This window comes from Periplaneta americana, chromosome 2, assembly GCF_040183065.1.
Source record: "Periplaneta americana isolate PAMFEO1 chromosome 2, P.americana_PAMFEO1_priV1, whole genome shotgun sequence".
NCBI classification, from domain to species: Eukaryota; Metazoa; Arthropoda; class Insecta; order Blattodea; family Blattidae; genus Periplaneta; species Periplaneta americana.
In genome coordinates, this window is record NC_091118.1 from 164,270,490 (window position 1) to 164,295,238 (window position 24,749).

At 35.6% G+C, this 24,749-nt stretch overlaps 1 protein-coding gene across 2 annotated transcripts in view; it reads right to left on the reverse strand.

The window, feature by feature from the left end:
• The window catches only part of LOC138694756 (ATP-binding cassette sub-family G member 8), a 138,503-nt gene that overhangs the window by 48,641 nt on the left and 65,113 nt on the right, over positions 1–24,749 (reverse strand). For both annotated transcript variants that reach the window (XM_069818777.1, XM_069818778.1), the window contains exon 2: positions 737–809. The gene's annotated coding sequence lies outside the window, so the exon portion shown is untranslated. The remainder of the gene's footprint in view (positions 1–736; positions 810–24,749) is intronic.

The window sequence follows — 24,749 nt, forward strand, 5'->3', positions numbered from 1 at the left end:
TAGTGTACGAAACTATTAATGCACAGCTTTCACAATGCGCTAAATTCACAATTGTGAATTGGAATCTCGCCTAGTATAATGTATGTATGTATGTATGTATGTATGTATGTATGTATGTATGTATGTATGTATGTATGTTAATACTACTGTATCTCCTTTTTTATATTGTTTGTATTATTTTATTTCTATTTCTCTTGTTTGTTTGTAATTATATTCTTTATTCTGCATATTTAAATTTAAATAAATTTAAAAAAATTAAAAAATGTATGTATGTATGTATGTACGTATGTATGCTTCTTTAGTTTAAGGGTTACACAAAAACGCCTGTGTAACTCAAATTGTCATTCAGCTTCATCTTCTAGTCAGTTCCTAAGGCGGCATACTAAAGACATTCGACATGCTTAGTCAAGATTATTATATTAGAGCGAGATGAGAGAAATGAGTATGCTTATTATTAAACTATATATTGCCTCCGTAAACATTTATGAATTTATATCCAATTTTGTTAGTCTTCGATACAGGTCATTGACCATGAGATCTTGATGTAGATTTCTAATTTATCTTTTCTATTGGTCTATATTTCAGAATAAATTTAAGAATCATTTTCTCATACATCCTGTATATGTGTTCTACCTATCACTGTATTTTTCATTGCGCTGTTTTAACGTTTTCACTACATTTATTATGTTTTAATACAACATTCTGTCAATTGTATTAATGGAATCGTTAATCTCACCTGTTCAACTGTGTTCCAAGAATGTTGAATTTTCAAAATATTCAGCCTTTTGTGATGGCCAGCGCCTGGGAATCTGAAAAAAAATGAATATGTATATAAATTATATTAGTATTAAATAGTACATGTAAGAGTAACATATTTATGAAAAACTGTAAAAAGGAAGAAATTTCTTAAAATGTTTCCATAAGAAGCGTAAATCAAGAGATTTCATGCAAATTAAGCTTTCAGGAATAACTCCCTGTAAAGTTAATTTGAATAATTTCGAGGGAAAAATTGTTCCGGGACCGGGTATCGAACCCGGGACCTTTGGTTAAACGTACCAACGCTCTCCCACTGAGCTACCCGGGAACTCTACCCGACACCGATCCAATTTTTCCTCTATATCCACAGACCTCAAAGTGGGCTGACAACCGTCAAGCAACCAACATTTGAGTGCACACTAACTCTGACTTTAAATTGTGGTTTTCTGTTACGTACAGTGACGTGTATTATGCAAATTAAGCTTTCAGGAATAACTCCCTGTAAAGTTAATTTGAATAATTTCGAGGGAAAAATTGTTCCGGGACCAGGTATCAAGAGATTTCATGTTACATCTTGCGTATATGGAGAAGTAGGATTTATTTTCAAATGGTGCAGTTAAATTTCCACGCTATGTAAGCACACAAAAAATATAGTACCATAGGCTTATATACTCGTACAATCTGGAATCCGAGATAACTAAAGGTTGGTTCACAATAAACCGGGAACGGAAACGTCAACGGAAATATTCCGTTCTCGTTGTCGTTTCCGTTCTCGGTTTATTGTGAACCAGCCTTAAGTCGATGTACTGAAAAGCTGCTGCTTCTGCGGAAATCAATAGACTACTGACAGTACAAAATAATAGGATATAATGAAAACAGAATTATTTTGAATAAACTTTTATTTATTCAGCTTTCTCCAAATGGAGTCTGCCTACAAGACAAAGCTTACCACAATATTGTTTTAATAATAAAAGAATAAAAATAGAGAAGAGTAAGAATAGAATAGGATAAATATAGAATTCAGGAACAAAATAAAAGTAAAATAACATTAGAATACATACAGGATATAATAAAGTAAGAACAGAAAAAGAAGAACGCAAAATAAATATAATGTATTAGAAAATGAGGAAATAAGAGTAGGAAAAAATAAGCATATGATAAAATAAATTATAATTTATTCGTATTATTAGAATAATGAAAATAAGAGTAGAACAATAATAGAGAAGAATACATTAAATAGGATGCAATAAAACATAATAAAAAGGATAGAATAAGAGGAAAATAGAAAAGAATAATACTAGAACACACTAGGTCAAAACAATACAACAGGAATAAATTAATATTATAGAATAAAACAAAATTACTGCTAAGTACAACATATTAACCTATAAGCAAGAGTATCCCGCGTACCGGCCAAAAAATCGGGTAGGGTCAGGAAGAACTCTCGATTTTCGTAATATCGACTGGAAGATGATAAGCAAAGAATACGATCCGGCAATATCGACTCCGAGACAAGTGGGTCCTGGGACTCTTACCTTCACCACCTGTAGAACTCAAGTCTTTTCAGTATATTGCTGGTCACTGGTTCGATGTTGTATAATAATAATAATAATAATAATAATAATAATAATAATAACAATAAAAGGTATCCTCATTTAACTATTTAAACTGCAAATATCATAATTAAAAGAACAATACGTCATAAATAAATGATATGTGGAACAATATGAAGGAACTTAAAAATAAAACACAACGTTTAACACAACTAAAATTTTATAAAACGTTAGCTGTCCCAGCTTCAGAAAATTAGTCTATAAACCGAGCAACCAAAAAGAAACTCGAAATCAGTGAAATCAAATTCCTTCGAAATCTTGATGGTCTCACTCATTTAGATCATCAAAAGAACAAAAATATACAACTAAATATTTTTAATTTGACTGAAAAAATACAACAACAAAAACATAATTGGTACCAACATAAAAGAAGAATGAATGACGACCGGTTACCTAAAATAGTACTGAACTACGAATCAAGAGGACACAGAAATGTTGGTAGACCAAGAACAAGATGGACAGGCGACATAAACTAATCCCTATGGTTGACGAAAATAATAATAATAATAATAATAATAATAATAATAATAATAATAATAATAATGATAGCAAAGATGGCTGAAAATTACTTGCAGAATAAGCCAATATTTATCACAACAATAGGATAAATTTCAATACTTTATTTCAGTTTGATGCTTTCTTATGCAGGCAAACAAGAAGAGAGAACAGTCGATTTCCACCCCAGTGAACATACGTAGCTTGCGCTCAAGATGTGAACAAGTTCATGAACCGTTTCTTCATGCACACGCGACAGTGAATACATAAACAGCTGTTTTATGGTATCAAAGAAATGAACCGAATTTTAATATTTTAGTAAAATTCATGAGACTTTCTCTTTCTTTACTTGGTGTGAACTTTTGATGAAATTAAATCCATTAACTCGTGCGACTTTAATATGTGGAAGGTTCCCTTGTATGCTCTAGGGTGAATTCGACCCCACAAACATAGAATCCATGCTCCATCAAAGCTGAGATTTTTGGTCGTTGCATGCACCGCGGCCGGCTTACTTTGTAACTTATGATTTCACATTAAGTAACTTGTGAATGGATTAAATATATCCAGCGACAAAGTTCTATGAAGTAGGTTACCTTTATGTAATAGTGACAATTTATTATCAGTTTCGTTGTGTTCGTGATGCGGTTAGACAAGTATCTGTTACATCTGCAATTACTTGCTGTTTCTTATAACACTACTACTTTCTCATTCTCGGAAGTCACGAGTTTCTATATATACGAGTATATTTGAATGAATGAAGATGTTGTGTTTCTAGTCCGGCATTCAAGTCTCCTGACTGTATTGAAAGGCGGACAAAAAGCGATGGTCTAGATATTATATAAGGTCACAGAGCGTCTAGACCAGTTCTAAAGCAATGATTTGACACAGTTATTTAGCCGTAATTCCACTTGTGACTTGCCGACATCCGATTTCTTTTTAATAAATGATAATAAGAACACGCACAATTTTCATGTCACCTACATCACAACACAAGTCCAGTTTGTGACTTAGCAATATTGTGTTCTCCTTCGTGTGGTAATATATTGCATATATTCTACATACGTTACTGAAAAAGTCATTATCGAAACTTGGAGTGACACTAATTGCGTGCAAAAGATTACTTGTATCCGGAGGAACTTCTAAATAATTAGACGTGTTTGGTTTGTTTGCCGGCTATTTATGCAAACTATCGACTACTGGGAAATCGTTCTAAGTCAAGGGTAATTATTAGTTGAGATAAACAATGGGTATATTAGTTAAACATTTTCAGTCATGCAAAGTTAAGACAATCGCATAAATTATATTATGTATTAAGTAGTGGTTGGTTAATTAGGTACATATATTCGACAAAGATATTTTCCTGAACTGACCTGTGTAAAGAATGTCATTTCTGACGTGAAAGTATTATTAGAACGAAATTCATTGAACTCGATGATAAGATCATACACAAGATCATAGTTGTTGTCTCGTCATAAAACGGTTCGACTTGTGTGCTACGTATCAAGTTGAGGCTACAGGTAATGCTAATAAAATATATACTATAAACAACCTGCGCTCAGCTATATTGTTAACTCTTCATTGTTCATGTGCTTAATTGAATATATGCAAGGTAAAAATAAACACATATTAATTTAAATAAGTAAATAAATAAACAAATAAATAAGTAAATAATAAATAAATAAATATTAATTTATTCTGTACTTGGACATTGTTTTTGTTTCCCGTAAAAAGTCAGAAATCCCTAACGTGTTTTAATTACCCTCTGCGTACATCTGAGTTACCCCTAGAGAAAGTCCAAGGTGTAGAGCTGAGATAGAAGAAAATATCTATACAAGTTCAAACTTCTTAAAAACGTAATACATATAGAGGCGGTTATCATTAGAGTTAAAAGTCGTGGGTTCTAACCCACTTGTGGATGATAGTTTTTCAGAAGAGAACATAAATCATAACATGACTTTCTATAAAAGCAAAATAAAGTCAAGTAAGTATCTTGTGCCTTAGATTTATTTATGGAATGTCGTTGTTTAAGGGGGCTCAGGGTAAAGTTTATAGACTCACTGTTCATCTCCCCCCCCCCCCACAAGTTTTATTGTTTGCGGACAATTATCTTTGCTGTCCAGAGTCTTGACTGAGTATCAGATTGTAGTATTTCTGAAGAAACACAGCTTGTCGGACCGCTGATATTTCTGACAAAATACAAAACAAAGTAGAGAATATGTGAGCGAGTAAAATGAGCGAATAGGCAGTGCTGCACCCGGCTCCGAATAGGAGACGGGGCCTCGAAGAAGATTATAAATAGATAAGTTACCGAATACCAATTATTTTTTCATTTAATGAGAATTTCACGAAGAAATTTATGACACGACTTGGAAGAATTTATAAGCACGAACTGTGAAAATAATACACTAATATATTATGCTTGAAAAGAGTTTTCTCCGATGTAGGTAATAATTTACCAAATTCTTAGAACTGCGGTTAGCGAAGTATAATAATTAGTTGTTTGAGAAAAGGATATAAAGCAACTGATCTACATAATATTCTTTGTAACGAGCACAATAAAGCACAGGAAACAATAAGCAGAAGAGAATTTCTCTCTTCTTGATTCCAAGAAACCACTTAACCAGAAATGAAGACAGCATGGAGAAGTGGTATTAATTCTTGAAAGTGTCCAGCAGCGAGGTGCGACCATTTTAATAGAGAGTATAATTTACTTTGTGACAGAATAATACAACTTTGTGAAAACTAACCTTTCGCTTTCAGAAATGTAATTTTACAGAGATTGGGCTAATTATGCTACACGGACTTGTGTATTTATGCATTCATGTAATTACAAAGAGTGCTCAAAATTCTACTTATAAACACTGTGAAATTATAGCAGATGTGGAATAGCATAAAGTTTCTTAAGCAACTGGTGTAAAACGAAATATCACTTTGGTTCTACATCACTATGTAAGGCCTACATCAACGAAATCTTTAAAAACATGAAGGAATGTTGTTGCATGGCCTCGTATATGACCCGATAATCATGCATGGACTTTCTTTGTAATATTCGGAATATTTTGTGTTTGCATCTCCAGTTAATTCTGCGGAGGATATTGCAGATGGAATTCTGAATGCTGCTGATATCATTCGCGAAAACTCAGGATTTTTTTTTCTGCATATCCGGGTAACAATGCTGCTGCACTGCTGTAGGCCGGTGTTAAAGTTGAAGGTCGCACTTTTGAACATCTGCGATGTTGTGTGTACTACCACATTTGTATTTTGTGATACACAATTCAAACTATAAATAATACTTAGCTCATGCTTTAACCTTTCAAGAGTACTTTGTTGATACACCTACATTCTGTAAGTACCCACTGTTTTTAATACATTTGTATTATTAATAGCAATATAGCGCCAAAAATGTACGTCAGGGACATTAGACTGGGTAACAAAACTTGTTCCATTTCCTGTCGCCTACAACGCCACAAAATTTATAATGTAATATAACCACTTCCATAACTTATAGCCGTTCAAGAACAACAGTAAATCCAAATCTGAGTCTTTACTTCGACGTGATATTAGATGAATTTATTAGTGGATCTCCAGTGATACAGGACTCACATAACGTCGGTTTCCATCTTACGGTGAGGCAACACAGATCATAATTTTGAAAATGAAGAAATGTCTAGGTCTTAGACTACTTACTGCCTTTGCTTCCACGTAGCTTTGAAGATGTAACTAATACAAATGCTACATAAAACAATGCATTACAAACCGAACTATCGTTGGATCTATAGGATTTTTCTTAGAAGTGACTGTAAATTTTCTTACGAGTCAACGTCAGGTGGCCTTGGTTAAGTGAATTGTTTGATACTTAGCGGTCACGGTCTGCTTCTAATTACAACTTTTAATTATCTGCAGTAATTGAGGAAACCCCTTCCACTATGTACTGGAAATTCCTGATCATATTAGGGGAAAACACAAAAGGTTTTCTTTCGGTTATGAGAAACAGGCAGCAAGAGCCATCGGCGTAGTTCAAGCGGTTGGCATGTTTGCCTGTTGATCCGAGGCTGCGCTCGGGCGTAGGTTCGATTCCCGCTTGGACTGATTACTTGATTGGGTTTTCTCCTAGGTTTTCCCCATCTGTTTAAAGTGAATGTCATGTACTTCATGGTGAATCGTCGACCTCATCTGCCGAAATACCATGTAGTTACCACCAATTCTATTGACGCTAAGTAACCGAGTAGTTGATAAAACGTCGTTCAATAACGGACAATAGAAAACTCGTATTGGCCTTACGTCTAAATCCATTATATTGAGTTTCTCTCAAACAAACACTATACCAATCGCATTGTAACTATAGTGATATAGAGCGAGGACGGTGTAAAGGTAAAGCCTTCATCAACGACAACACAGGGCATCACACTGTCAAGAGGACAAACCGTTGTGACCTAACCAGGATTTGAAATCATTAATTCCATGCAGCGTTAAGTTTTTTTAACTGAGTTCACATATGGACTTTTCTCGACAACATTACACGAATACATTTGATACAATATAAAACACGACGCTGATAACTGATGACTATCTGCGACCTAGCCTGGGTTTCTGACTCGTATCGTTGCTTGCTTGTAGCGCTAAGACTGCTCGGATTGGTTCTTGATATAGGTTCACATCCGGACATTTTTCCACCACTTTACACGATGCACTTGAGATAATACAGAACATACTGTAACATCGGTACTGATAGCTATCTGTGAGCGCGGTGGATTTCTAACTCGTGATTATGGCTTCCACGCAACATAAGACTGCAACTTAGTCGTTACGTATATCACTGTCAGTACAAATAAATATTGGAGAACGGCGTGAACGATATTAAGAACATGTTTAATTAACAAACATAGGTACACGCTGTCCTAGAAAAAAACAACACGAATACTGGCAGTAAGTAACATCGTTGCACATGAAAGTAGTATTAGATATGATGAATATACTAACAATTTTTTATTATTATTATTATTGTATGCGATAAGAAATTTTCTCTTAATCCTCATTCCCTTCAGGGAAAAATAAATGTTGCAAGACTTACTATAACTATCATATTCATTCTTTTGAAACTATGAATACAAAATTTTATTTAAATGAAGTGGAATGCCGATAACAAACTTCGTAATCAGTATTTAATCTCTTGTAGTACGGTACTTAATATTAAAGACTTTCTTACGTAAATAAGTGTTATTTTAAATATATTTTCCCTACATTTTAATATTCAGTATTCTAAATATCAGAGTTATCTTACCATCTCTAAAACTCCAAATCCTTCTGACGTTCCTGATTATTTATGTAAATATAATTTTTTTCACCATCCCTTAAACGGAGGGAACGGTTTTTGTTATGCCGTCAATCATTCAGTTCTTCACCCGAGTTCTCTAGCGTCTGTGGCTTCGTTACCAGCGAGATGAGTCGCAGGATCCGTCATGGGATTACGTGATACTCACCTTACGGTCGCAGTAAACCTCAGAGAAAACCCAGCTAGATAATCAGTCGAAGCAAGCCTCGTTTCACGAGTCCCGCTGAAGATTGTGTCGGTGGCTATCTTGTTCTTCATGATCATCGAAGAGCGTTATTTTTTTCATATTCAGTATAATTTACTGTATATGTCAATTCGTCTCAGAATGGTTCGTATAAAATCGAATAATTTTCAATAAAAAGACATAGTCCTTGAATTGTGGAAGTCTTGTCATGAATGGTTCCTCAATGTTTCTTTGAAGCCAGTAAAGGACATATACGAGTACGTTATTGAAGGTGAAATAACAGTGGGATATATCGCACCAATCATCAACAGTGTGAAGTATTGCTCGATTTTGTCTTCGCATTCACTTTCAAATCAGCATATTCAGATACACGATTCATCATCCATGGCGCTACAGCCCATGAAGAGCCCAGACCAACCAGGTAGTTGCTGGTCTCAGGTCCACATGCCGAAGCAGAGGTGGACGATCATCCAACCAGCACGATGATCCCCCAGCCGTTATAGCGGCTTTCGCAACCGGATTTCGCTACCTATCGTAGCTCCCCAAGTGCATCACGATGCTGGGTGGGCACCGGTCCCATACACTGACCGAAATTTCATGAGAAAATCTCTTCCCCCATGAGGACCAGAACCAGCGCGCCTTGCGTAACACGAATCCTATGCAGGATGCCTTAGATCACGATGCCACGGCATTTTTTATTTGCAACTTAAAAATGTACTACAATGAAAACGTAAGTACACATGTAAACTCAGTGATTAGCCTACACGCAGAGAAGCAAAATATATTAATTTGGCTGAGCATAGAAGCATGAATGACGTTTTATCTCTTCAAAAGGAAAAATCCATTGTTGTCTGATTAAAATTCTTCTGGCAGGTATGAGAACCGAAAAAAGAAACAATTGAACATAATGTATATGTTCAAGTTTTCAGTTGGTAGAAAGGAATGCGTGTTCTGATTTCTGGCGAGATATGCGCAACAAACAATGAGTTGATCTTCAATTTGCGGAGAGGCTGTACATTCCCGGGACAATAAAGATCTTATATAATTGTGTGCCGACCGGTGCACTATTAATAAAATATTCGCTAATTTTCCTTTGTGAGCTGTCTGGTGAGATATGTCGGGTCTTGGTTCGTTGCTCAGCATTACCTTGAGGAAGCCTATGCACTTTCTCACAGTCTCCAGTGGGATAGCGACACGACCGTGCGTGCATTTTGTCCACGGTCTCTCTAGCGCGAATAAGAAAATGAGAGTCCACATTGAACGCAGAGTTGGCCAATCCCCAAGGTCGTGCGTGAATCAAAGGAAAACCTCTTTGGGGTCGCCAGTCTTCTGCCTGTTAGCTTGAATAATATTTAGTTGTGTTGCGAAGTTTTTGAATATGTAAAGCATTGAGTAATAGTGATGTCCTTCGGTTGTCTCTTACGGCCATTAGAGAAGCAACATATTAACGCAATATCTATCTTCAAGGATTGGCCTCTTTGAACCATTTCGTTCTCATTGCTGCGAGTTTTTTATCCCAATATTTTATCCCTATATTTACAAGTTTTGCAACTGTCATTAATCATTATTATGATTTGCACTATTTGAAGCTATTCGCCAAAACAGGTAAAAATATCCTTGTAATAAACATTGCTAAAAACACCCTCGAAGTTGTAGACCAGAGAAGGATATTCGTGTATATTTGCATCGCGTACACCGAGTGATTTCACTCACTTGAATTCTTATTCTGAAGATTGCCTAACCTCTAGGCGCTCTTGGCTTTCTTGTCTCGTCGAAGTCAATAATAAAAATAAATACAGATTGCAGCATTTACAAAACGACTAAAATACATGATCAATTAATGTATATGAACAGAGTTTTTGTGAATCACCATAAATAAAAACTCGAAGAACTTGGGGCTACGAATTAAAATTACGATACGAACTTCCTAGCTGTCAATACAATAGAAATAAAAATGTTTCTTGAAAACAACAATAGATTTAATATTACGTGCCACATACGATATACACTATGAAATTCATAAAGTTGTTATTCACCGGATGATGGTAAGAAATACTGTAGAACGAATGTTTTGATTCCGTAGCTGTAATTACAATTAAAGATGGCCGATATTTCACAAACCGATATTTTATCCCAGATATTTTTTTTGTCACAGATAAACCTGTGACTGATGACGCGAAATATCTGTGACAAAATATCGCTATCGAAATCTGCTCCGTATTCAGTAGGCGGTGTTGATTCAGTACTCTGTGACTGATATTTTCTCCTCTACGTCGTGGGTTTGCGCATGCGCATGATACAATAACAGCAATCTGGCGGTGATATGATTATTTTTTTCGTGATATTTTGTTCAATATTATTTTTTGCAAAGTGATGTTTTGTTGCAAAGTTATTAGGGGCATTATAATGATATAATGACGAATCTCACATTTTGTTTAGTCTCCATATATGTTTTATAAATGTTTTATGTATTCCACGAGATCTTTACATTTTCATATAACTGTGAATTTATATTAACTTACATGCATTTTCCACTCAATTTTTACGTAGTAACAATATTTTTGCAGTTATACTTGTAATTACAAACAGAATAGTTAAATGAGCCTACAACATTATTTTAATAACTTTACCTGTACTTCTGTCATTTATGTATGATCCAGTTTTAATGTAAAGCTCTAACACGAACAGTGCATCTTAGTATTAATTAAAATAATTAAACTTAAAACAAAATTATTTGTAATATGTTCATTATGTTGTTTTATAGTTATTAACTCTTAGGAAATAGCGCAGTGCTTCCTAACATTGGTACTCATGTGGAGTGTTATTTCACCCAAATTAATAGGCTTAATCAATGTTCTAAACTTTATATTTAGTGATATTTGTCTAGATATTCTTAAAATCGTCAACTTGCAAGTAATTTTCAATTTTTAAATATAACAATATGGGGTAGTTAGCAAAAACTGAAAATACCCCTTGCATATACGAATCTGTGACAGGCCAGGTTTGGTTAATTTAAGCTTTTATTATGCGTAGACATATACGATCAACGACTAAACTAGCGTTCAGGTAGTTCTCTTCCTACTCCGTGTATACACCTTGAATATACGAATCTGTGACAGGTTAGGTTTGGTTAGTTTAGGCTGTGTTATGCCTTGCATATACGATCAACTGCATCTCCACAAGAAATCAAATTCAATGATTTTCACTTCCGAAATCACCGAAATTATCTCAGCGCTAGTTTAACCCGATCAACTACTCTCCAAAAAAAAAAATCCTTATAAATGCAACGATTTTCACGTCCGAAATCGCCGAAACTACTTCAGCGCTAGTTTTACCATCGTACTATAAATGATGCAGTGATTGCACGATTTAAATAATACCATTGGTTACCAGTACTTTATTTTGTGTAAAATCCTGCGTGAACAACTGTTTTGTTTTGTAATTATTTTCCAATGTTTTTCCGAATACTTATGTTTCGTTAATTTTTATTCTATGACTCAATATTATAATGTTAATGCACGACTTACAATAATTTATCCACTATATTACCTATATATAATAAAAGGATCAATTTTTAAAACATTAGAATAATCACATAACCTCAATTTCTCCATACCCAACTACATTTAATAATTATGATCTAATTCAATATCTACAATATAACATCTTGGTACATGAGGTTAATTTTCGACATGTTACTGTTCAGTTAGGTATGTATTTATTTGTTAATGGTACATGTACATAATTTATTTGTTGGGTTTTCCCATATAAATCACTGATGTGTGGCGTGTATAGAGAAATCGTATTCACATTCAATATTTCCTGTTGATTTTTATCGGTGTGACAAAATATCGGTGTAATTCATGCATATTGTGCTTACTTATCGATATAAAATATCGGTGTGACAAAATCACAGGTAAAAGTCACAGATATTTAATTGTCACAGTCACAGTTGTCACAGATATTTGAAAATATCGTTTAAGCTCATCTCTAATTACAATAGAAATAAAAATTTTTCTTGAAAGCAACAATAGATTTAATATTACGTGCTACATACGATATACACTATACCTGATGATAGTAAGAAATACTGTAGAACGAATTTTGTTTTTGTTTTTTTTTTTCTGAACATTAAAGGAGTATTTCTTTTCATAAAATGAGAATGTTCATTGTTATTTGTTATAATGAGGCTAGAATTATAATTGTACACTTTGTATGTTATTTTTATATGTAAAGGGGTAAATTATTTTAGATTGGGAGTTACGAAGTTTCTAATAACAAATTATTGCTTTTTATTATTCGTTTATGTTTTGTATTGTATTGTATTGTTCTAAAGCCGTGGACGACTGGTGCATAAGTTTGATTACCACCCAGCTGTACATTTGTTTCGTTCTGGTTCATTTACATTAAAGCTGCGCTGCTACTTTCATTCGGTAGAGATATAGTCCAAGCTCACACAACTTACAAGCAAACGTTCTGATGGGGGCAGATAAAAAGTTATTTTTTTTTCTTCCACCATGTTAATAATGTCAAAAGAAGTGCTTATACAAATTTTGGCCACTCGACCGCAATTACGAGGCAGTTCAGAAAGTAATTTTCCCTGGGGCCATTTATAGAAAAAAGCACAATTGCATGGAAATATTTATTGAAACATACAGAAATTGTTGCGCTATTTGTCAACATATCCCCCGCTGGAATGGTATGACATCTGTCATACCATGAGATCAATTTTTGTGTCGTAGAATTCAGCCGCCTCAGATCGAAACCAGCGTTTGACTGCGTCTGCGCCACTCTCTGTCGATCCCATGATATGAGAAATGTCTCAATTTCGATGGAAAATATGTTGAAAAATAGCTCAACAATTGTTGTGTCTGTTCCAATAAATATGTCCGATGAAATTGTGTATTTCTTCTGCTAACGGTCCCTGGCGAACTTATTTTTTTACAGCCCTCGTAATTGCGATCAAGTTGTTCAAAATTTGTACAAGCACTTCTTTTGGCATTATTAACATGGTGGAAGAAAAAAAATTAACTTTTTTTATCTGCCCCCATCAGAACGTTTGCTGTTTAGCAGTTTCGGTACCAACTTCTTAGCTCTACTAATAACTACATACAACGGGGTACAATTTCGGTGGCTGCCCGCAGCCGATTCTACATCAGAGCAAGCCCGAAATATTGGAAAGATGATGATGATGATGATGACGACGACGATGATGATGATGATGAAAGAGTTGAAATGTAGGATTAAGATGGTATAATGGAGTTCAACGCCGAAAGTTACTCAGCAGTTTTGCTTCATTTGGGTGAGAGAAAACTTCGGAAAAAACCTCAACCAGGTAATTTGTTCCAATCAGGATTTGAACTTGGTCCCGCTCGTTTCACTGTCAGACATGCCAATCGTTACTGCACAGCGGTGGACCAGAGAGTATTCAGGTAAAGTACCTAAATCAGGCCTGCACAAGGTTTGCGCTCTCCGAGCCGGTACACAGCTCATGAGCGGAATGCAGATATTAGCTGCGCTCTGTTATGAGGGTGGTCTGGAAGAAGGGGTGATCTCGTACAAAATGTACACAAAAGAAAGTACTATTACGAGTACTTATGAAATAAATTCCCGTTCAGTGTTTGCAAAACTATCTTGGACTATTATTAATTAATAAAGAAATATTTATTTTACAGAAGTAATAGAAATTCTATAGCTACTTAAATGTACAATATCATTTTGTTATATTTTTATTTATCAGTACATCAAAACGAGGTTTTATGCTGTTGGCAGCTGAAAGGAACAGTAGCCTACTGATCGTAATGAAACATCAGTTACAGATGTTCGATGCCTGCCCTTATTAAAGTTGATAACAGAAAACAGTTGCTCACAAATATAAATGTTGAGCCAAACATAGCAATCATTTTCACAGCCAGCCTGTGTAGTCGTGTATATTATTGCTAATGTTTAGTCTTGTAAAACTCAACCAGGCTAGTAGTATTCAAACGATCTTTAGCCCTTAGTTTACATTGAAGATCAATTAATTCGGAAGATTTGGAAGCCTCTGTATCGGTCATGATGGTTTTGTCGCATTGCCAGCTCGATAGCCTGAATTGACGCCATTGACTTCTTTGTGAGGACACATAGGGGAAACTCGGCTAATTCTGCAGTACGGGTAATTCCGCAGTAGTGCATATATGATTTTACTGCGGCTTTACAATAGCGTGAACGTAAGTTTTGAGAGGCTGTCCTCTGCAGTGCTATAGAAAAAATCAAGGATATTGGTCGACACCTCTATCGGCAATACAGTGAAACATCGAAAATTGGCTGTTTTTCGTGTTTTCTACACAGCTGTGAAGAGAGTGAGCATTGTTACATATAAATTGTTCCTTTTATGTTACTTTCATAATGTATTTTATAATTATTTACGAGTGCGGAATTAGCCAAGTCATATTGCGGATTTATCCGCACTGTTGCGGAATTACCCGAGTTGTTCTTTTTCAACTGTAATGTATGTACAACTAATTATATTTGCATTTTAATAGACCTCTTTATCTCATTTGTTAATGAAAGGTTTCGTCCAGGTCTACATATCTTGATAATATTTTTCAATAAACATTTTGATGAAAATATGACAGATTTACTTCTTAATAATGCGGAATTAACCGAGTCTCCCCTACTAATTTGCTTGTGAAATGACTATTACGAACGACATGGATCTTGTTCGTTATCTAGCGTCTGAATGAGATGAAGGTGATAATGCCAGCGAAATGAGTTCAGGATCCAGCGCCGAAGATTACCCAGCATTTGCTCTTTTTGGATTGAGGGGAAATCCCGGAAAAAACCTCAACCAGGATTTGAACTCGAGCCCGCTCGTATCACGGTCAGACATGCTAACCGTTGAAAATAAAGTATTTTAGTAAAAATTATTATATTTCATACGGACTATTCTCATGCGAGTTGACTCGTAAATAATGAATATCTCCTATTCTGGCGACAACTGGTCCCGGATTATGATGTGTTTATAACCGAATACACCATAACTGGAAATCACAGCAACGGCCTTAATTTAGAAACAATTTCAGTTACGTTCTAACAACGACCGTGGCATTAGCGGTCTTACTACACACTTGAGGAGATAAGTATCATTAAGGGAAATCTTATGCGAGGTCAAAACGTCCACAGAGAAGTTGAGCGACTTCCTCGGTTTCCCTTCCGTCAGCGAGAAAATATCCATGAACACAAGCGGAAACACTGAGGATATTGTGGAACACACTTTTTAAACTCTCGAGGTTGCTGTTAATTCGTGAAATTGACAAAGAAAAAATTCTCCCAATAATATAAATTTCAAATAAAACCACACATTCCGTTTTTCCTCAATATCAGGCTTTAGGTTGCTAGATTAATACAGATTCGAAGGTTAATTCTGTGTTGTTTGGGTAAAGGGAGATATGTCAAAAATGATTTGGAGAGAAATGAAAATTAAACTTCGGATCCTTATTGCAAATAGTAAGCTATTCTACGCAATAAAACGCATCAAATACTAGTATTCTTTTGATTTTTGCACATCCACTTGTATAATTTAACTTGTATGTTCATCTGGGGAATAAAATTCCATCTGCACAAAAAATTACTTATCCTCCTATACCTGAACATCACAGAATTATTCTATCCTTTCACCGATCATCCTTGGACTCTCGCACCTTATGGTTGGAATGCATTTCGTAATTCGAGCTTTTTCCATTGGTTTGACGTGGGCAAATCAATTAGAGCGATGGTTGCAAATTTTTAACCTGGAGCATTTTTTTGCGTACCCCTCGAGAGAGATTTTAGCCAGCACTGCAGCATTTCCCCTTTTGGGGGTTGCGTCGATGCCACCCGCAATGCATTCGTTGGTTAAGCAGCTTCATTTGTTCATTCATGGCCCAGACTATGCTTCTGCTGAAACGTTGATCAAATGGAGTGCGCAACCTATCCTTTATTATGTTGGCGGATCCAGCCTCATTTCTTTTTCTATTTTAACAGATTATGTACATCGCAGCATTTCCTGGAAGAAAAAGCAAAGTTTGAAATGAGGGCATTGTATTGATGGTCTGAAAATATATTTTTTTTTGTGTTCAAGTAGAGGTTATAATTCAAAACCACGAATTTCTTACTTACGCCCTTTTCACCGCGCACGATAGATATACAAATACGTACAAACATGTAAACGCGAGAAGAAAACTTCTTACTTGCTTCATGTAAAATCCCCGTGTTTTCCCAAATCGTTTCTGGATTTTCTCCTAACATATTCACGTCATCCGCATAAACAAGCAGCTGATGTAACCCATTCAAGCTTCCCTGTATTTCTGGACAATCCTAATGGCATTTTATAGAGCAAAGTTAAAAAGTAAAGGTGACAGTGCATCTCCTTGCTTCAGCCCGCAGTGAATTGGAAAAGCGTCAGACAGAAACTGGCCTAGGCCTATATGGACTCCGCTGTAAGTTTCACTGAGACACTAATCGAACTAGTTTCTTAGGGATACCAAATTGAACTCTTTATTTAAGTACGAGTATACTGAGTGGAAGTGATAAAATGCTGCAGATTGACGGGGCAATAGAATATCGTCGCTGCGCCTCCAAAATCCGCTACCTGTTTTTAAGAAGATTTTGCAGGAGAAAGGAACACTCTCACGTTTAATTCCCTTGATTTCCAAAACTACTTTCTGTATAATTTCACAAATTTTCCTGTGACGTTCGAAATTATACCGAAAGTAGCTTTGAAAATCAAGGGAATTAAAAGCGGCAATTTTTTTTTCTTTCCCCTGCAAAATCTTCTTAAAAACACATAGAGGATTTTGAAAGCGCATCGAAGACACATTAAAATAAGTAAAAACCTGTTACGGTATGCATTTTGTAATAAAGTGTACGGTTAATTAGAAAATTAGGCTGAAAGTCTGCATAGTTTGGCAACAGCGCATTGCCGGCTCACGTATGAATACATACACACGCACTCTGTTTGAACAGCTGAGTTCCGTCCCTTACACTGCAAGGAGAGTTGTCAGACTTCCTAGTGACAGAAAAATAACGATGTCATTTTACGTGTTAATATTTTTATTTAATTTTCAAGAAAACCCTCTATTTTATTTAAGAATTGCAAAGGAATAAATAATTCCTCATCAGTTTATCTAATGATAAGAGTAAAATTCGCAATCGTACAGATAGTACTTATCGAGTAGAACAGTGTTGACATTTAGAAGAAAATTATTTTTTTTCTCAGGAAAGTATTCATTTGGGACTAATATGGTATGAGAATTTTTTGTTGTACTCTATCCAAGGAATAAGCTGTTAAAATATGCACAGTTATATTATATTACTTCACCCCTGTATAACAAACAAATCACAACCATGCGTTCAAAGGGGTTTTAATGAAACAATTTTTTTTGCGAAAAACTTGTCAGACATAATATTAGTTCATAAATATTGAATATCAACAAAAAGCTACATGCTAAAGTACTTATTTTTCGGGTTTCGGGATACTGGAAATATAGACTTCTGCTAAAATATCCTAATACCTATAATAAAATACTACATAGTAGTACACTGATACTTCATTTAATGAGAAAGTAATATACACAATATGGTGACACTATTCTGAGACACTCTGTAACAGACTGTGTGGACCAGCCTGTTGACTGTAAAACTCAGTAAATCTGAAAGAGTGCAATAAACCCTGGGGTTACCGTTTACATTTCCCGTTTCCCACGTTTTTGTTATGAAAGAGACTACTAATAACGGAAGACTCAACCAGCTGTTGTTAAGAGATGCTTAGGCAAATTGTATGCATATAAGCATAGCACAAGCAGTTTACATGTACACTCAGCTCCAGCATTAGACATATTTCAGGTAACCTCGGATGTTTGTTAGCAAGGGTCAACTTATGGTCAAACTTGGAAAAAATCCGGGGTCATGATGATCTCACGTGCATTCTTATTACACGTTTTGCGAGTTTCGCATCAATTCGGTCCTTTCTATGTTACCAATAATATTTGTGTTCGTAGTTTTATTTCTCCCAGCCATCATTTAGAAGACACAGGTTATAAGTTAAATTAAATAATTCACTGTTCACCCAAACAAGAAAATAAATTATCGATTTCAGCAATGAGAACAAACATGATTTTATGAACTTAAACAATAGGATAACAAACTTGAGATACAATAGTATGGCTTATGTAGATATAAAGACAAAGCTAACCCATTAGAGGACCAGAGAGTCCCTTAGAATGGCGGAATATTCGAGTTCCTACTTCTCAAGACAATCGACACTGATGTCAGTGGCTATAGAGATGTCAGTTCTAGGAATTTACCGCCTTTGCCCTAAGGAAATACCCCTGGTACTCGTTATGAGTATATCCCAAGTCTATAGCCGCGAACGAAAGAATTAGATCTGTCGGGACTCGATCTTCCGACTTGCAGCGAAATGTTTCAACCAAGACGCTCTTCTTATGTGTGCAGATAGATATACGGAATTAAAATTTGAAGCGAGTCTTGATGGGAGTCCAGCTGTATGTAGACAACAAATTTCTCACGACTGTCCACAAGTAGCGTATATACAGGTTCTTGTTTACTGCATATGCCCAGTGTGCTGTAAGCGAAACTTGACAATAAGGGGTCCACACCTGTGGAGTAACGGTCAGCGCGTCTGGCTGCGAAACCAGGTGGCCCGGGTTCGATTCCCGGTCGGCGCAAGTTACTTGGTTGAGGTTTTTTCCGGGGTTTTCCCTCAACCCAAGATGAGCAAATGCTGGGTAACTTTCGGTGCTGGACCCCGGAATCATTTCACCGGCATTATCACCTTCATCTCATTCAGACGCTAAATAACCTAAGCTGTTGATAAAGCGTCGTAAAATAACCTACTTAAAAAAACAATAAAGGAGCTCCAAATTCTATATCTGTAATATGTACATACAGTAATTCTGCACAAATTCACTTCCTATGCTGTAAATAACATTACAGTTAAAAGCTACTGCTACTACCACTACCACTACTACCACGACTATGCTATTACTACTACTACGAGTTTATTCAATACTGTTTAAAATTTGAAAACAAGCAACTTTTCGAAATTAAAATAATGACAAAAAATATTTTCAAACCTAGTCAGGTAGAATAACATTTGAAAATATGAGCATGTTAAGTCCTAGCCTAACCTCAACTGTTGTGTGGAAACGAAATTTGGATAATGGAAAACTTAGATAAAACATTAGCTGGAAATGAGTAAATTACATTTTTAGAGAGTAAATTGGGCATCGACTGATTGTAAAGCGATGAAGCACATGAAAACAAGAAATAATAAAATAATATAGGCTACAGTACTTACTTATTTTATTGGTGCAGAAGAGACTAGATTAAACATACAGTAGTAATAGAATTTAACCAACAAGCTACCCAGAAAAATACTGATATAGGCCTACATCAGAAGAAAGAATTTTGGTTCGCTCAAAGGCATAAGACTGGAATATATGAAGAAGACAGCGGTGACGATGATGATGGGGAGGAGCAGAGTGAGAAAGAGAAGAAAAAATAAGTAGGACTTTTCAAAGCCGTCTACAAAAACTGGGAATGTCATGTACATTATGTGAGAACGATATTCAAGCGGCTTCAATTATCTCCTCATAACGTTAATGAATGGGATAAACCATTAGCATCTAGGCACGTAGTAACGTTACTTTTTCACTCGTTCGGTCGGTACAGAAACGAGTAAGGTATAATTCGCCATCAAATGACTGTACCAACAATAGTAGGGATTCCACTAGCAAATTAGAGGGTACAGCAAAGAAGTTGTGTGCTGCAGACATATCAAGGAAATCATGAAGGTATGCAGGTTGTTGAATTGAGGAAATGCCTACGGAAAAGGTGAGCATTGACACCGCAGATCATCTCGGTTTACGTGTGCAGCTTTTTATATTCGATCGCAGATCATTGCTTTAACCTCAATATCAAAGCAATGTGCAGTCTCAATTTACTGTATGTCTTCGAACTTGTGTAGACGCATTCGTCAGGTTGTAAAAAATTACAACCACATTACCGCGAAGAATCTTCGTCGGTGATCGAGTGGTTATATTCTCGTCATTAGATATGAGGATCGCAGGCTCGAATCCAACTGAGAACTATAGATAAGTAAGGGTGATGAAATCCTTAGCATGACTTCCTTTAGAATAGAAGTAAAACTTGCAGGCAAAATTTACCAAGCTCAAGAAGGAATTCGAGCGCACGTCCTTAGCACCTATAAAATTCTTAAAGTGACGTGCTACTGAGATTTAAAATTCATAGGATTTTCATTATATCTTCTTGAAAATTTTACATCAATTAGATATTGCTAAAATACATATCCACAATGTTTTATTTAAAATTTATATTGGAAAATTTGCCTAGAAAATAATTATATTTAATTTACTTGAAAATAATTCATATTTTAATAAACATCAATTTCCTGAATGTTTAAAATGAAGCTAAGATCTCCTGTAATAAAATGGTTTATTATTTTCATCCTAGTCAACTTACTTCATTAGTAAAATAAATAAATTGAGGATGTCACCAGAATAAGGGCATATAGAGCAAAATGTAGTTCTGATATAAATTAATTTCAGTGTTTGTCAGCTATCAGGTTCATCACAGATGTCTCGCAAAAGTTTTTCTTTACTGTTAAATTATACTTTTTCGACACAACTATGATGAACCTGACAGCTGACAAACATTGAAATTAGTTTATATCGGAACTACATTTTGCTCTATACGCTCTTATTCTAGTGACGTCCTCAATTTGAACATTAGATTTTTTTCAACTTCACTACCCGACATAAAAAATCACAGCTTTCTTAATAATCATAAAAATATGTGTACATGACTGTAGATTTCATGTTCAGATCTGAGGTGAATATGTGTGCAAATTTTCATTACTCGAAGAGATATCTTATTTCTAATACGTTAAAATGTAAAAAAAAAAAATAACTCTGATTTGCGGTAAAATCACTTCGTGCATTAATCACTCATGTGTTATAAACTGGATTTACAACTTAGAATAAAGATATCGCGTTGAAATCTTCACTGTAGTATTCCTCAAGAAACCGTAGATTTTTGGCACTGTATTTTAAAAATGAAGAAAATGATCAAAATTGACCAGAACTCAGTAGCGAGTTTCCTTAACGTGTCTTCCTCCAGAAGGGAAGAAAAGCTGCAAGTCCCATGTCGTAAATTTAAGAAACCTACGTAAAGAAACATTGTTCTTGATAAATAGTTTCAGGTATTTGTCGATCATTTCTTTCCCACGTTGAATTTTGAAGCTGAATCTTCATTGAATAAAATAGGCATACTGCTAATAACGTAGCGTCCAGGTAGAATTAAAATTATGCCTTAATAATTGGTTTCAACACGACACCGTGTGACCATCAAAATGAAAATCACAAACAATAAAATATCCGGACTTCACATTCACAAACATTAGATAATCGTTATTTTGAAAGCAGGTCACAAGAATTCCACTTTCCGCATATACACTTACATATCAAGTAATGAGTTAAGAAACAAAGATGTTTACGTCTTTGACGTGTATACAGAGCGAAACTATTGTTTATGCGACAAACAACTTTCCTCTTGGATAACAACTACCTATTGTCTCGATTACAACGTAACAGTCTGTGTTTAATCAGCTATAGAGGAAGTTCTGCAAGACATTCTGCAGCTACAGATTGGCACGTTTGTATTGTTCTTCTGATAACAAATTTGGTCTCTAGCACCTGACCCATTATGGGCCTCATCCATGGATTAAATATGCTACCTAAAGGGAAGTACATACAGTATAAACTTGCATAAGTTGATTGGTTTTATTTCTTTTACACTCTCAGGAACCAAAGAGCACTTTCAGAGGCTTCTTCTTCCTCACATGAGTCAGGGATCTGTCACTTCTCATCATGTTTATATTCTTTCCATTTGTAATGTATGGGCTTTGCTGAAGTCAGGCTGTGGGTCTTCAATGAGAAATTCGGTTTGTCATATAAATATTTCATTGATGCTTCTCTCGTAGTCTATCGGAATACAATATAATATGAACATTGTGACATGATTTCAGCTCTTGCGCAAAGACTGAAAAAGGGATTTGATCCAACAGGATAGAATAAAATTTTATTATTAGTCACAGCATCGGTTTCTTCATTACCTATGAGACTAAAGTGTTCAGGAAACCGCGCAAGGTCAATTTTATTATTATTATTTGGATTGTTCCTTATGTTTCACCAAAAATTGAAGTGAATTTAAACCGTTTCAGGATTTCCAAAGAGTGTCTGAATAAAGGTAGATGTACATAGGCCTACTTACATATATAACCTTTTCATTTGTTTCATACCAGAATTGCTTAGAAAACCAATATTGCTCATGCGAACATTAAACGACACCGGTGAATGTATCATCAAACTTTATGATTCATAAAGTATACACACATCCATTCCCTATGATTCTTACTTACTTACAAATGGCGTTTAAGGAACCCGGAATTTCATTGCCGCCCTCACATAAGCCCGCCATAGGTCCCTATCCTGAACAAGATTAATCCAGTCCCTAGCATCATATCCCATCTCCGTCAAATATATTTTAATATTATCCTCGTTTTGAACTCCCTAAAGGTCTTTTTTTCTTCAGATCTTCCAACTAACACTTTACATGAATTTTTGGATTCACCCATACGAGCTACCCATTCCCTATGATAGAGATAAATCTCCACTTCTCTGCCGTGACTCGAACTGGTGTTAGATGGGATTTATAAACAGACGGGATAATAGATTTCGCAAGCGAAAACCAGGGTGAGCTAGAGGACATGGTACTGTTGAAATTGAAAATATGAAGTATTATGCTAAGATAAAGAAATGGTTTATTTAACGACGCTCGCAACTGCAGAGGTTATATCAGCGTCGCCGGAATTTTGTCCCGCAGGAGTTCTTTTACATGCCAGTAAATCTACTGACATGAGCCTGTCGCATTTAAACACACTTAAATGCCAGCGACCTGGGCCGGGATCGAACCCACAACCTCGAGCATAGAAGGCCAGTGCTATACTGACTATGCTACCCAGGCCGATAAGATCAACATTTACTGCGATATTGAGGTGAATATCCAGTAGTCAAATGGGATAAGATATATACAAGGTGGAAGTGAAATAACCTTGCAGATTGAAAGGGACGATAGGGTACACGTAAATGAATAGAAAACCTTTATTACGTTTGTGATTAAATGTACGGTTAATTAGAAAATTAAGTTTGAAGTTTCAGCAGTCTGGCAACATCGCCGCTAACACACACTCTTCCTTCTTTCCTTAATACAGATGTAAGAGGTCAACGAACTCAGGTCTGTCTCTCTAGGTCAGTCCCGAAATGCAATTAAATTAAAAAATACACTCTGAATAGTGCGACATGTTACCATTTGAACCACAGAGAGAATCCATACGTCTAATCTAACATAATTTATTAATGCATATAGAATTCTTTACCTACGTACGGTACACATCACTATTTCGCAATACATAACGTATTCAGGCGGGCTGCATGAGTGCGTAGTTAGTCTCGAGATAATCACGCACAAGAAAGTGCACATAAATCTTTAGGCGTTGACTCCATTCTATTCTTCTTCGCAAGTCACAGGGTGGAACCTCCTTTCTATGCCATATTCATATTTCGTTAGACACGTGTAAGCACTTCAAAGGATTTAGGCCGATGGTTTTAGGAAAGTAAATGTTAAGATTACATTCCTTCTTGAAGCGAACAAATGTATCTCTAGTGATTTATGGGCTACGGGATGCCAAACAGTAGGCTAGGCACCGCAGACCCAGGAGTCTCGTCTCGATTTCTCTGAATCACTCAGGCAGTCCACACGGCTTTCTGCAGCATTGAAGTTTATCAACGCACAAAATGAATGTACAATAGCGACTTAAATTCTGTATGTATTAGTTAAAAATATATACATATCACTTCATGATACATTATGATATTTGATACTTATCGAAATCCTTAAAAATGTATTTCTTAGACCATCAATCAAGCGTACAGAGTCTGATTCTAAACAAGTGGATTTTGAATGTACATACAGTGTATTCCTTCAATGAGAAGGGATGGTGTGTTCTCTCAATTTCTTCCTTCAACTGGAACCTTGTGACTTACTATGACCATAGGTAGGAAGTTCGTGCCAAAACAGTAGATTTCTGTTGAGTGCACGTGGAGTATAGATATCACCCGGGCCTTGCCCTGCTCCTATTCGCTACAGACGATATAATTATACGCAGTTCACATAAACATAGCATAGTATCATTCTGTGGAGCTGTTACAGTCGTGAATATTTTGAAGAATATTGTTAATTTATATTAATA